Raw genomic sequence first — 16,162 nt, forward strand, 5'->3', positions numbered from 1 at the left:
GGGCCCAGAAGGGACCCGTTTCAATGTCCATTGCTTAAATCCTTACAAAACATAAGGAGTCTGGTTTTAAAAGAGCACATTCATGAACATAAAGCTGCAGTGAACATTTTTTAAACTAATAAAAGGAAAACTGTTGATAAGGATCACATTAAACGTTTTCGACACCACGCATCAACCAGATATCGCATTACCTCCAGGAACGGTGAACTTCCTCACCTGAGGAAAACAATGCTATTCAAAGACGAGAAAAAATGAAAGTAGTGCTTCACTGGCAAAGTCTGTAAAGTGGCGCTAATGTGTTTGGGTGTGAATAAAACCAAGCTGGCCACTTTGCGACCACTCTGTCTTGCTTTATTTAGTTATTTATTTTTCGTATTATTAACATTTGTTTTTCTCTCCATCCCGAGGCTACGCTTGGAATAGAAAAATGTCAGAAAAAGACGTTTCCAGCAAAAGTATTACTTCCTTTTTAGATCCATATCAAAGGTGAACGAAAGACGTAAAGGAGCGGAAAGAGAGGGAAGCCAGTTCTTGGAGTCACGGTTTTCATCAAGTGAGGAGCTAGACAGAAAACAGGAGAGGTTATGCTTACTTCAAGCTGTGGGAGCAGACAGGCCCGGACCGTCTCTCTTGCCGATCAGCAGCAGTTGTCCCGCTCATCAAGCAGGGCCGTCATTACAAGTGCTTTCTCGCGCTCTTAATATTGACGGCCCTGCAGACAAACATAACTGTGGGGGCTGTCAATGATGACACAAGTAGTTACCGTAAGGCGCGTCCCCTCGCGCCTTAAAGTAACTACTTGTATCATTTTGTGTGAGCCTGCTGCCTCATAGTTGACAGTGGGGGCTGACTTGGGGAGGCTGGGAGGGGCAAGTTATGGAGTGCCTGAGTAAAAGAAACCAGGCATCTGAATTGAATCGAGCCGCACCATCCACGTCACCACCTGTACAGCCTGGTGATCCAGGGTAGGGGAGCACGCTCCCCTCCTTGCCCCCCTGCGGACGCCCATGAAGCAGGCACTGTGATGATGAAATATGCGCTGCAGTGTACTAGATGCACACACAGTACAACACAAGTAGTAAATAAAACAAGTAGTTCCCAAAGGAACATATACACATCCATAGCGTAAGGAAACTGTACTTGGTCAGTGCTCCTCAGCGAGAAACAGAACCGATTTATCTGGAGCACCAACCAATGAGGATACAGCAAAGGAGAGGGACGTAGGAGTGAACCAATGGCAAGATGCAGGTGAGATTAAACTTCATATAGAGATTATAGCAGTTCTTCCAAACAGGGCATGCGTGCTGCCTAGGCTCGACCTAAAAAGCGCGTCAGAGGAGAGTGGGAAGGTTAGCATGTGTTTATTGCTGTGAGTGAAACCCTAAATTTTCTTTCACATTTTGCCTCTAAACCCTGCAATATACTTACAGCTACGGAAACTACATGCCTTTCACGGAGATGTGAGAATGACCTATTTACATTGGTTTGGCTCAAGATGAAAAGTAGTTGTTTGCACAGATTTTGTTGGCTTTAGAGAATAATTGCACTTTCACAGAAGTGTGAAAGTGCCCCCGGCTCTGCAGTTCATGTTGCACAGCAAATGTGGCGAGCGAGCAGGGGCAGATGCATTTCCAGGGCAACTTTCTGACATTCCCCAAGATTTATTGGGCAGCTGTGTGGTAGGCTGCGACCGAAAAAGAAAAATCCACACTTCTGGACACCCCCATACCCCTCCATCCACCTCAATGCCTGGATCCCTTCCAGAGGAAAAAATTACACTTTAGCCCACATTTGATCACTGCAGGAGAGCACGTGCATGACCCTCACCCACAATACCCCTGCGTTCGACCGGACAGCCTTAGGGTGGTCTTCCCTCAACATTTTGCCTGCCTCTCTCACACTTTTCTGTACCCATTTTTGCTGTCTCTGGGACTCTGCACACTTGAGACCTGCTAATCAGTGCTAAAGTGCTGGTACTCTCTCCCCTAAATCACTATACCGTCGGATCGTACCCAATTGGCATATTTGATTTGCTTAGAAGTCCCTAATAACGTGCACTACAGGTGCCCAGGGCCTGTAAATGAATTGTTACTAGTGGGCCCGCAGCACTGATTGTGTGGCCCACGTAAGTAGCCCCCTAGCCATGTCTCAGGCCTGCCATGACAGGGCCTGCATGTGCAGATCATGGTCATTGTGACTTGGCAGGTAAAACTACTTCGCAAACACAAGGAGATGATGGACGGAGCGCTGAAACTTTTCAGACACTCACCCCCAGTCACAGATCTGGGTTGAATCCATCATCGTTCTTTAGCTCACTTCGCCACCTCAGTTCAGACCCAGCCATATGCAAATCAGTCTGACCCTGTGCCTCATGAGAACAGTCCAGCCCGAACTGCCAAGTTTCTGGATAAGTTGGCAGGGTATGCCCAGATGTGAGTCCCTTGCTATCTTTGCCACTGGATTCAAGCTAGCCTGGCTGATGAAGGGTGTTACCCAGAAACCGGTCACAGGATGCTTGTTTCCGGTTTAGGGAGGCAGAGGGGAGAGAGGTGGGGAGAAAGAGGAAGCTGTAGGAGGGCGGGAGAGAGAGGAGAAAGAGGAAGCTGTAGGAGGGAGGCAGAGGGGAGAGAGGGAAGGGACGTCAGAACAGCCGTCATACGTCCTACTTTCACATGGGGAGATGCCATGAAAAAAATACAATCCCCCGTTTTAATTACTTTTATCCAGCGTGAACTCAGCCCGAAGGTATTAGAGCGCTATTCATGAGCGCCGGTTACAGACCTGCCAACCTGAGCCAAAACGTCACTGTGTGGGGCGGGGCCTTGTGCCGAGAAGTACCCAAGAGGCACTTTTGCCCCCAAGCTCCCTAAAAGAAAAACTTGTCAGTTCTAAGTCTCTGCTGTGCTTTTCAGCTCATTTAGGTACCTTGAGTTGACGGACCTGCAGTTACATTACACAGGTACATTCACATTTTTTTCAGGCGCCGGGAGGGTTAGTGATTTGCCCCGAATCACAGGTTGTAGAACAGACGCCGAGACTCGAACCTGGTCTTCTAGTTCCAGAGTCGGCAAGTCAGGCACTTACGCCACAATTACATCACAAACAAAAGGAGGGAACAAATCCCCCTCACTCAGTACCTTCCCCAGTTTAACCCTCACACATCGACAACTCACCTGCAGCAGATCACACGGCTCGCTCACTTCACACGAAAATAACTTGTATGTCTGTGTCTGGCATCCAGGGCTGGTGTGGTCCGACCCCTGGCCCTGCCATTACCAGTGACGTTAGAAGCGCTTCATCCAATGGGGGTGGGAGGGGAGATGGAGCCCCAGAACACCCTCCAATCACCTCCACCGGAATTGATGATGAGAAATTGTAGGACGGCAGGGCCGTTTCTACCATTAGGCAAGACTAGGCGTCCGCCTAGGGCGGCAAAAGGGCTAGGGCGGCAAAAGGGCGAAACATTTTTTAATTTGAAGGCAGCAGCACCCGTATGTGAGTGACTGTGCAAGCGCACCTGCTTTTAAATGCTGCGCACCCTAGCATAGTGGTGTGTGGAGCGGGCCGGTGGTATCAGTGTATACACCTTCTCACTCCGCTTTCTGCTAGTCGCAACTTCCTCCCAATGTTCACGCATTATCTGCTGCTCACTCTTCTCTCACTCAGTGCTCCCCACACTTTCATGGAATGGGGCCATTCACCTCCCCCCTAACCCATCGCCCCCCACCTGCGCCAGTTACTTGTGAAGAGTTTCTTTGCTGGGCTGCTCGCATCCCCTGCTCATCCCTTTTCTGTCAGCCCCCATCTCTCCGCAGCACTTGCTGCTGCCTTTTCTTGCCCACCCTCTCCCTGCTCCGGGCATTTCCCCCAGCCCCCTCCCCAGCCCTCCTGTGCTTCCGCAAGCCTCCTGTGCTTCCGCGTTGAGCTCCCACTGTAGTTAATGTGTCCCGCCGCGAACCCAGCCCCGCGCGGGGATGCTCCCGCCTCGCAGCCCTCGCCCTCCCGTCCACCTCCACCAGAAGCACCTCCATCCGCTGCGCCCCCACGAAACACGGCTCCGCCATGGCCTGCCCTTCCCGTGACCCTCTAGACCCGCCCTGCCTTTATCTGCCCCGGCAGTCCACGAGGTGACAGACCCGTGGACCCACCGCCCTTCCAGCCACGGAGCTCCTTTCCCCTCGGAGGCCGAGAAGGCAGAGAAAGCACAGCGTCGCAGTGACAGAGGTAGAGGGAAGGGGCGCTGAAATGGGCAGCAAAGGCCTAGCTTTCAAGGGTGCAGTGGCACCGACACACGGAAGGGCCCAAATAAAGCTCTTATTTTTTACTACACGGGGGCTGTTTTCCTTGCTCGCGCCTCGCAGGAGGGCCTGTTATATATGGCACCCTTGCGAAGGCACTAGTAGTAGGCAGGAGAGGATGTGTGGGGTCTAAATGAGCGGACTAGGGCAGCAGCAAGTGGAGAATGATTTGTAGGTGCATGTAGGAGAGGCAGCGGGGCTCGAGCCTCGAGGTGGTGGCAGACGAGAAAGGGGGTGAGAGCTGATGAGAAAGACGAGAAATCAGGAACTGCTAATGAGGGGTGAGTGGAAGAGAGCAGACCACGCAAGAACCAGGGACATCTGGTGTATTAGGGAAGCAAGGAAGGGCAATGCAACACAAAAGAATCAGGGTGTGAGCAGGAACCACTGAAGGGAGGTAAGGCACGCACAGAAACAGGGAGAAGAGAGGCTAGTGGGGGAGGGCAGGCAAGAAAGAAAGGGTGAGCAGGAACTGGTGAATGGAGGGCAGGCGTGCTGAAGGAAGGGACACAAGTGAGTAGTTAGAGAATTAAAAGACCCCCCCACTTGAAACTTACCTCTAATCACACCGAGCTTTCCACTCATCCATCCACCCCCTTCACCTTTCCATACACTAATCTCTTGCTCCATTCAGCCATAGTTTTTCCATCCATCCATCCGTGATGGCAGGCAGAAGAGGACCACAAACAACGCATTCACTTTTAAAGAGGGGACCAGTTTGCCAGTCTATGGGGTCAATGCTGCCCCTGCTTAAGCTGCTGGAGTAGGAGGGGTGGTTCCCCATGCCACCACTGAGAGAAGCAGTGAGCTCTGCAGAAAGGAGTATATCAGAGAAGCGGGGGGAGGGGTAAGTGTTGAATTAAGGTGAAATGTGAGGACCACTGATATCAGGAAGTGATGAAAGGTGACGGGGAGGCATGGGTTAAAAAAGGGGGAATATTGAGTGCTATAAAGTCAGTGGAGATGAAAGACACCAAGAGCAGAGATGAAAGAGGCGAGGCGGGAATCATTGAGGGAGAAGGTGGTATGATAGGAAGTATCAGGAGTGCAGGGCCTGTGAAGAGATGCGAGCTGGTGAGACAAGAAGGACAGGACCTTTTGAATAGGGACGGGGCAGGGGGGTGGTTTAGAACAACACGGAGTGCTGGAGGGAGAGGGACAATTGAGAACTGCAGAGAGAGTAGGGGGAAGAGGCAGAGGAAGAGGAGAAACGCAATGGAACGAAGAACACTGGAACAATAGGTGATATTCTCAGGGAGAGTTAATAAAACCAGTGGAGGGGTGAGAGGTGCAGAGTAGGGAGCTCTGAAGGGAGGGCGCGACACACTAGTGAGGAGTCCATGAACTTCAGAAGGAGAGATGCATTGTTGGAGAGATCTCTGTTTTGTGTAGTCCCAGATCTGAATAAAAGTAGTATTGAAGGTTAATGTCTCCTTCAAAGCACATCATGTAATGTGCAGATGACCGAATCTTTTTTTTAGTGTAGCTAGGTAAGTGGGCGAGTGATGGTAGTAAAAGGGAGGGGCGGCATTTTTCAATTCTCGCCTAGGGCGGCAAAACATCTAGAAACGGCCCTGTAGGACGGAGAGATAAGTGGCGGGGGCTATAAAAAGCTTGTATTTTATGAAACAATTCAGGAACAATCTATAAGCGTTAAGATGTCATTAAAGATACAATGTATACATTAAGGCAGATCTTCTAACACGCCCCCAGCCTCCCTCACTCTCTGATTGACAGGCGTGAGTGAGCCCGGGTCATTTCTGAAAGAAGAACAGAGATATGTTCGGCGGCTGCTCGGGGGGAACAGAGACAAGAAAAGCTGGAAACAGACCCCAGAGAGCGCTTCCGAGGGCGGATATTTTACCCTCTCACAGCTGCAGCTCTGCCACGGACAGTCCAATACTCCTGGCTGTGAGAAGAGGATACAAACAAGCATTGGCGCTGTGATTACAGACACTGTAAAGACAGGGCACGAGCACTGGGGACTGTGCTGGTAATTCAGAGCCGAGGCAACGAGTCTGAGCTGATCTCAGTTGTTTATTCCCGGATCTTCTGCTGGATTACAACACACAGGGAGCTCCGTTACAGGGATTACTGCCTGGCGCTCTGTTGGATTACAACACACAGGGAGTTTAGTTACAGGGATTACTGCCTGGCACTCTGCTGGATTACAACACACAGGGAGCTCCGTTACAGGAATTACTGCCTGGCACTCTGCTGGATTACAACACACAGGGAGCTCCGTTACAGGGATTACTGCCTGGCACTCTGCTGGATTACAACACACAGGGAGCTCCGTTACAGGAATTACTGCCTGGCGCTCTGCTGGATTACAACACACAGGGAGCTCCGTTACAGGGATTACTGCCTGGCACTCTGCTGGATTACACACAGGGAGCTCCGTTACAGGGATTACTGACTGGCGCTCTGTTGGATTACAACACACAGGGAGTTTAGTTACAGGGATTACTGCCTGGCACTCTGCTGGATTACAACACACAGGGAGCTCCGTTACAGGGATTACTGCCTGGCACTCTGCTGGATTACAACACACAGGGAGCTCCGTTACAGGGATTACTGCCTGGCACTCTGCTGGATTACAATACACAGGGAGCTCCGTTACAGGGATTACTGCCTGGCACTCTGCTGGATTACAACACACAGGGAGCTCCGTTACAGGAATTACTGCCTGGCACTCTGCTGGATTACAACACACAGGGAGCTCCGTTACAGGGATTACAGCATGGCACTCTGCTGGATTACAACACACAGGGAGCTCAGTTACAGGGATTACTGCCTGGCACTCTGCTGGATTACAACACACAGGGAGTTTAGGTACAGGGATTACTGCCTGGCGCTCTGCTGGATTACAATACACAGGGAGCTCCGTTACAGGGATTACTGCCTGGCGCTCTGCTGGATTACAACACACAGGGAGCTCCGTTACAGGGATTACTGCCTGGCACTCTGCTGGATTACAACACACAGGGAGCTCCGTTACAGGAATTACTGCCTGGCACTCTGCTGGATTACAACACACAGGGAGATGAGTTACAGGGATTACTGCCTGGCACTCTGCTGGATTACAACACACAGGGAGTTTAGTTACAGGGATTACTGCCTGGCGCTCTGCTGGATTACAACACACAGGGAGCTCCGTTACAGGGATTACTGCCTGGCGCTCTGCTGGATTACAACACACAGGGAGCTCCGTTACAGGGATTACTGCCTGGCGCTCTGCTGGATTACAACACACAGGGAGCTCCGTTACAGGGATTACTGCCTGGCACTCTGCTGGATTACAACACACAGGGAGCTCCGTTACAGGGATTACTGCCTGGCACTCTGCTGGATTACAACACACAGGGAGCTCCGTTACAGGGATTACTGCCTGGCACTCTGCTGGATTACAATACACAGGGAGCTCCGTTACAGGGATTACTGCCTGGCACTCTGCTGGATTACAACACACAGGGAGCTCCGTTACAGGAATTACTGCCTGGCACTCTGCTGGATTACAACACACAGGGAGCTCCGTTACAGGGATTACAGCATGGCACTCTGCTGGATTACAACACACAGGGAGCTCAGTTACAGGGATTACTGCCTGGCACTCTGCTGGATTACAACACACAGGGAGTTTAGGTACAGGGATTACTGCCTGGCGCTCTGCTGGATTACAATACACAGGGAGCTCCGTTACAGGGATTACTGCCTGGCGCTCTGCTGGATTACAACACACAGGGAGCTCCGTTACAGGGATTACTGCCTGGCACTCTGCTGGATTACAACACACAGGGAGCTCCGTTACAGGAATTACTGCCTGGCACTCTGCTGGATTACAACACACAGGGAGATGAGTTACAGGGATTACTGCCTGGCACTCTGCTGGATTACAACACACAGGGAGTTTAGTTACAGGGATTACTGCCTGGCGCTCTGCTGGATTACAACACACAGGGAGCTCCGTTACAGGGATTACTGCCTGGCGCTCTGCTGGATTACAACACACAGGGAGCTCCGTTACAGGGATTACTGCCTGGCGCTCTGCTGGATTACAACACACAGGGAGCTCCGTTACAGGGATTACTGCCTGGCACTCTGCTGGATTACAACACACAGGGAGTTTAGTTACAGGGAATACTGCCTGGCAGTCCAAGGGACCGAAAGAATCAAGTTACTTCCAGTTGCAATCTGAAAATATGGAATTTACGCATTAAAAACCCGAACAAATATGAACTGCAGCTGGTGTCCACAGGGGATGGGTCACCCACAACTAATGCAGAGTTTGAAAAAGTTAGGGGTTCCGTGTCTTCCCGCCAACTGAAATATCTCCCCTTTACTCATTCCAGACCACCTCCTACTATGCTATGAATAAAAAAAAACTCTGCATCCTTCCTTTTACTATCCCCACGGAAAATCGCTACAGTAGCCTAGAGGCTGTTGACTGACTGGAGGACAGTAAACTTATTCCAGCCACTCCTCCGCCTTCCTCAGGCTGCTGTTCACTAGAGTCTATTACACCCTCCGACTACCCGGGCCCGAATTCATTCACCCCATTAACCATACCTAAGAGGTCCACTACTAACCCCGACCCCCTCCAAACCCATTCCCTAAGCGCTCCTACTCCCGGGGTGATCTTCCCTAGTCTTCTCAAGATTGTCTCCTGGAATGTAGCCGGTTTACGTAACAAGCTAGATCTCCCTGACTGGAATGAATTTATAGAGGAACATGACATATGCATTTTCCAGGAAACCTGGAGTGTCGATCCACTGTATAAGCCGGGGTTCTGTTGTTTCTTTACATCAGCCATCGCATCAGGCCGTGGCCGCCCCTCTGGTGGCCTTATGGTCTGGATCAGGGCAGATCTTAATTTGAAGGTCACCATTGATAGCTGCTCCACGCCTGACATAATGAGACTCACTATCAAAGGTACTCAGAGCTGTTCCTCTTGGGAACTTTTCAATGTCTATTCTCGTGGTACCCAAGGGGGTGCCAAGTCGTCTACCATCACAGCCCTCTCAGAAATACTTTCTACATGCCCTCCCAACTCTTACCTTCTTGTCGCCGGTGATTTTAATTGTTCCTTTGAACCGCTCGCCACAGAAGACATATTGGGCATACAAGATGAGGACACCAGATGGAGCATCCCCTTACTTTCTCTCAACCCCGTAAAAAGATGATCCCCGGCCGTAATTCAAATGAACGCCCTAGCATTAGAATTTGGCTTAAGAGCTGCCAATGGGCGTACACCCTCCGATCTAGCGGGCGCTAATACCTTTAATAGGGTTGGCAGCCAAAGTAGAATCGATTACATTCTGATCGACAGGAGGGGATGGAAATATGTTGTCGACATGATCGTAACACCATCAATCAACAGCGAGCATAACCCCCTGTCCCTCAGCATGCGGGAGATTTGGCATAGACAGGATACAACCTCTCACTCAGGAATGCAAATGACGACTAAGAAGCTTCAGCCCTCTAATTGCGGCAGATTCCTTAAATGGTCTAAAATTGCCCTCAGCGATACAAAACTTGTCACGCTGGAGAATATCCTTATTGACTATACCATTAGGCTTTCTTCAGTACCTAAGGACAAGCCTAGCCATACCAAAGTCTATGAGGAAACTATGAACGCAATTGGCACTCTGTTCCTTGACCATAGGAAAAAATCTAATCCTAGAGTCAAGTCAGAAAACGAGTGGTTCAACAAAGATTGCAGAATAAAGAAAAACAGCCTAATCTCTGCAATTAAATCTAGCAACCCTGGTGAGGTCAGGCAAGCGAGGTTGCTCTATAGGCAAGCACTCGCTTCCGCTAAGAAAGACTGGGATGAACAGCGCTGGATTTCACTAAAACTAGCGAGCCACGCAAAAAATGGCGAGCTATTTTGGTCTATCCTGAGAAGATCTACCAACCATGACCAGGCCCAAATCCCTAACCACATCACGGATAGGGATTGGTTCAACCATTTTAGGAACCTGTATGCGGGGGTGGAGGATGCGGTTGATCCTCCCACCTGCTTAAGGTCCACAGTTGAACTTCCCGACCACATTCCATTTCCAAGGATTGAGGAGAAAGAGGTTCAAATTGCCATTGATAAGATTGTATCCGCCAAGGCTCCAGGACCAGATGGCATCCCGGGAGACCTTTTTAAAGCTAACACCGAGGGCTGGGCCATGTTTTTTACAATTTTCATCAACAGCTTATTGAATGGATCTTCGGTGCCTGAGTCTTGGAAAGGTGCAGAAGTAATCCCCATTTTTAAGAAGGGCTCCAGGGGAGACCCGGCGAATTATCGCCCAATTAGCCTTATCGACTCTGGCCAGAAATTGGTCGGTAGGGTCCTTGTGGAGAGGATACATTCCTGGGTGGATGAAAAAGGGATCTTAACAAAGTTCCAGGCGGGCTTTAGGGCCTGCACCAGTACAATTGACCAAGCATTTAGGCTAATGCTTCTTTACTGGAAGATGGTAACCATCGGTAAGGGAGCCCTATATCTTGCGTTCATCGACCTCAAGACCGCCTTTGATTTGGTCCCTCGTGACCACTTGTGGCTGATTCTGGAGGAGCTGGGAATCCCCTCCTACATTTTGAAACTCCTTATTCGAATGCACGAAGAGAACTTTGCTTGTATTAGATGGGGGACCCAGGGCCAGAAAACCAATAAAATACCAGTGAATAGTATTTCGCCAAGGTTGTGTCTTGGCACAAACACTTTTCACATTGTTTGTGAATGGCGTGGTCTCCTTCCTGCTTGAAGTTGAAGCGGATGTCCCCGCTTTGGCGGGTGACAAAGTCCCCGCCCTTCTTTTTGCGGACGACACACTTTTAATTTCAAAAACACCGTCAGGACTACAGAAGCTTTTACAGCGCTTCTCTTTGTTCTGCGAGCAGAGAGGTCTTGTCATCAACACTGCCAAAACCAAACTCCTCTATTTCAATCCTTCTAGATCCTCCGGCTCCACTCTGACCCTAGATGGGAAACCATTGGAGCGTGTAAGGAGTTTGATTACTTGGGAATCAGAATCTCTGACAGGCTCAAATGGCAGCCCCACATAGATAAAATGGCACTTAATCTCAAACGGGTAACTGGAGCCCTGGGAAAGGAATTCCGGGCCTCTACCACTAAACCCATTGCCCCAGTATTAAACATTTATGCCGCAAAGGCGGTGGGTAGTGCTCTTTATGGCGCGGAGCTATGGGGCTTCAGCTGTGTCGACTCACTTGTGACCAACGAAAACAAGTTCTTTAGAGAACTTGTATCTCTCCCTAGGGGTACCCCAACCAAACCACTCTTGAGCGACTTTGGTAGGCGCTCAATTAGAGATCTAGCCACCCTTCGCCCTCTGTTATACTGGGCGCGGCTGTGGCGCACCCCTGAGCTTTCTAACTATGTCGATGGGCTCAGGGAGGTTATGAATATGCAAGGAGCCCATAAAATAGAGTGGCTCACAAATATTAAAAAACTTTTGGTCACAATCGGCCTTACGTCTGATCGGCCCCTGGGGGCGCCAATATCAAAGGAGGAAGCTAAACGAGCTTTCTGGGCATGGGTGGCTGCCTCGGAACAAAGAGATCCTAACATTGGAAGGTTGACAGAGGTTTTTTACCAGCACAAACTTACTCCTCTTTTAGAACCTTACCTTGATTTTATCACTAAGCCTAAGGATAGATCTCTTTTTATCCAGTTTAGATTCGGGACACTCCCACTACGTGATCGTACCAGCAAGTGGAAACCCCCCCATAAGACTCTTCCAGATTGCCCATTTTGCTCTGGCGTTATTGAAAACATCTCTCATTTTTTCTTCGCATGCCCAGCCTATTTATTTCCTAGAATGAAATGGCTTAGGCCTGTTTGTTTACTCCTAGGAACAAGGGATTACATTGATGCTATGAGAATCCTTAAAACCTCTACTAACACTACTATAGTTTGTGGGGTGGCCAAATTCCTAGGTTGGGCATGGCTAATGAGACAGAGATTTATTAGTTCCAGCTAAATCCTTTTACCTTTTTTTTTTAAACTCCCAAAGCTGCAAAATTTAATAAATTTTTAGATATTTATTGTATATTACCCAACTGGATTTTTCTTACGACATGTCTTAAAAATGAATTTGTAATTGTTTTTATGTATTTTGTGCTTTTATGACATTACATGTCGAAATAAAGCTTTGATTGATAAATAATTTCATATTTCCCTACACTAATTCACCACTAATCCTTTTTGGGTTCCAGAGTAGCTTGCTACTCACCGAAAAGTGCTTCAACACCGATTCAGGGGTAGGAAGCGCTAAATAAATGCAAACTTTTTCCTCTGCTATCCCCCCACTATCCTTCTCAATCCAAATAACAGACTAACATATCCACCACTCAAATTAATGTAAAATTTCACTATTCTAATTAATTACTAATCCTTTTTGAGTTCCAGAGTAGCTTGCTACTCACCGAAAAGTGCTTCAACACCGATTCAGGGGTAGGAAGCGCTAAATAAATGCAAACGTTTTCCTCTGCTATCCCCCCACTATCCTTCTCAATCCAAATAACAGACTAACATATCCACCACTCAAATTAATGTAAAATTTCACTATTCTAATTAATTACTAATCCTTTTTGGGTTCCGGAGTAGCGTGCTACTCACCGAAAAAGGGCTTTGACGCCTCATCAGGGGTAGTAAGCACGATATAAATGCAATTATAATACAATACGTTAGACAGAGTGCTGTCCATAGGGTTCTTATATACTTAAATATCTATGTCAGACATTTGTCGTGCTTTCCATAGGGTTCTGATATACTTCTCAGTGGATATTAGTTCAATACCCCTCAAAGCAAATCCTTATGGGTTTATTATGTTTGTCTTTAAATATGGCTGGTGTTTGAGAGGGGAATCTACGGGGTGACCACATCTACAGCCATGGGGTAAACCACATCAGCAGCCTAGGGGTAAACCACATAAGCAGCCAAGGGGTAAACCACGTCAGCTGCCATGGGGTAACCACATAATCAGCCGTGGGGTACCCACATCAGCAGCCATGGGGTCACCACATCAGCAGTTATGGGGTAAACCACATCTACAGCCATGGGGTCACCACATCAGCAGTTATGGGGTAAACCACATCTACAGCCATGGGGTCAACACATCAGCAGCCATGGGGTGCCCACATCAGCAGCCATGGGGTAACCACATCAGCAGCCATGGGGTAAACCACATCAGAAGCCACGGGGTAACCACATCAGCAGTCATGGAGTAAACCACATCAGCAGTCATGGGGTAAACTACATCAGCAGCCATGGGGTAAACCACAACAGCAGCCGTGGGGTAAACCACATCAGCAGCCACGGGGTAAACCACATCAGCAGTCATGGGGTAAACCACATCAGCAGCCATGGGGTAAACCACAACAGCAGCCGTGGGGTAAACCACATCAGCAGCCACGGGGTAAACCACATCAGCAGTCATGGGGTAAACCACATCAGAAGCCACGGGGTAACCACATCAGCAGTCATGGAGTAAACCACATCAGCAGTCATGGGGTAAACTACATCAGCAGCCATGGGGTAAACCACAACAGCAGCCGTGGGGTAAACCACATCAGCAGCCACGGGGTAAACCACATCAGCAGTCATGGGGTAAACCACATCAGCAGTCATGGAGTAAACCACATCAGCAGCCATGGGGTAAACCACAACAGCAACCGTGGGGTAAACCACATCAGCAGCCATGGGGTAAGCCACATCATCAGCCATAGGGTAAGCCACATCATCAGCCATGGGGTAAGCCACATCAGCAGCCATGGGGTAAACCACATCAGCAGCCGTGGGGTAAACCACATCATCAGCCATTGGGTAACCACATCAGCAGCCATGGGTTAAACCACATCAGAAGCCATGGGGTGAAACCTCATCAGCAGCCATGGGGTAAACCACATCAGCAGCCACGGGGTAAACCACATCCACAGCCAAGGGGTAAACCACATCAGCAGCCAAGAGGTAAACCACATCATCAGCCATGGGGTAAACCACATCATCAGCCATGGGGTAAACCACATCATCAGCCATTGGGTACCCACATCAGCAGCCATAGGGTAAACCACATCAGCAGCCATGGGGTAAACCACATCAGCAGTCATGGGGTAAACCACATCAGCAGCCATGGGGTAAACCACAACAGCAGCCGTGGGGTAAACCACATCAGCAGCCACGGGGTAAACCACATCAGCAGTCATGGGGTAAACCACATCAGAAGCCACGGGGTAACCACATCAGCAGTCATGGAGTAAACCACATCAGCAGTCATGGGGTAAACTACATCAGCAGCCATGGGGTAAACCACAACAGCAGCCGTGGGGTAAACCACATCAGCAGCCACGGGGTAAACCACATCAGCAGTCATGGGGTAAACCACATCAGCAGTCATGGGGTAAACCACATCAGCAGCCATGGGGTAAACCACAACAGCAACCGTGGGGTAAACCACATCAGCAGCCATGGGGTAAGCCACATCATCAGCCATAGGGTAAGCCACATCATCAGCCATGGGGTAAGCCACATCAGCAGCCATGGGGTAAACCACATCAGCAGCCGTGGGGTAAACCACATCATCAGCCATTGGGTAACCACATCAGCAGCCATGGGTTAAACCACATCAGAAGCCATGGGGTGAAACCTCATCAGCAGCCATGGGGTAAACCACATCAGCAGCCACGGGGTAAACAACATCCACAGCCAAGGGGTAAACCACATCAGCAGCCAAGAGGTAAACCACATCATCAGCCATGGGGTAAACCACATCATCAGCCATGGGGTAAACCACATCATCAGCCATTGGGTACCCACATCAGCAGCCATAGGGTAAACCACATCAGCAGCCATGGGGTAAACCACATCAGCAGCCATGGGATAAACCACATCAGCAGCCATAGGGTAAACCACATCAGCAGCCATGGGGTAACCACATCAGCAGCCATAGGGTAAACCACATCATCAGCCATGGGGTAACCATGTCAGCAGCCATGGGGTAAACCACATCAGCAGCCATGGGGTAACCACATCAGCAGCCATGGGGTAAACCACATCAGCAGCCATGGGGTAACCACATCAGCAGCCATATGGTAAACCACATCAGCAGCCATGGGGTAAACGCCTTCAGCAGTCATGGGGTAAGCACATCAGCAGTCATGAGGGGTAACCAGATCAGCAGCCATGGGCTCACCACATCAGCAGCGCACTTTAACATCTTTCAGACAGAGGCAATGTCAGCAGAGGGTTATTATCCCACCTGCCTGTCATTATACATTGGTAATTTGGGGGTTTTATCCAGCGGACAGTCCTGATAGGATATTCATGCTGTGCTACTTGTATAGCTTGATTACTCTTCAAATCCCACATTTTTGTAGAATTATTACAATAAGCTGCAAATACTTTGGTCCATCATCAGTACTGGACCTGAGTGCATCTGCTGAGCATTTGCAATAGTTTGCCCATTGTCTGCACCATCCTACACCGCACTCCATTAGCCAGGATCCAGGTAATGTGGGTGGACTGAAAGAAAGGCAGATTAATCTGTTATCTGGTGGAGATGTAACTTCAATATCCGATATCGGGTTGTGGTTATCGATGCTTGATCTAAACAAGCTCGTACTGGCTTGCATACGGCTCCCCGGCAGACAGCATGCTCTCCCTCACACCGCCTACGCTTTTGTCTCCCTGGTTACACATTAAATCTGCCCCCTTGTCATCTGTGGCGCAGCCTCCTATAGGAATGTGTAAAGTACCTTCCTGCACTGAACATCCCTCCAACACCTCGTGCTGGCACCCCCTGTCCTGGCTTCACCTCTCGGACTACGGTACATTTCCCACCATCCAT

General features: G+C 49.4%; 1 protein-coding gene across 2 annotated transcripts in view; it reads right to left on the minus strand.

The window, feature by feature from the left end:
• The window catches only part of LOC146822358 (uncharacterized), a 69,329-nt gene extending 65,611 nt beyond the window's left edge, over nt 1-3,718 (minus strand). For both annotated transcript variants that reach the window (XM_085613442.1, XM_085613443.1), the window contains exon 1: nt 3,174-3,718. The gene's annotated coding sequence lies outside the window, so the exon portion shown is untranslated. The remainder of the gene's footprint in view (nt 1-3,173) is intronic.
• Nucleotides 3,719-16,162: the final 12,444 nt, after the last annotated feature.

Source organism: Triturus cristatus, chromosome 6, assembly GCF_964204655.1.
Source record: "Triturus cristatus chromosome 6, aTriCri1.1, whole genome shotgun sequence".
Taxonomy (NCBI): domain Eukaryota; kingdom Metazoa; phylum Chordata; class Amphibia; order Caudata; family Salamandridae; genus Triturus; species Triturus cristatus.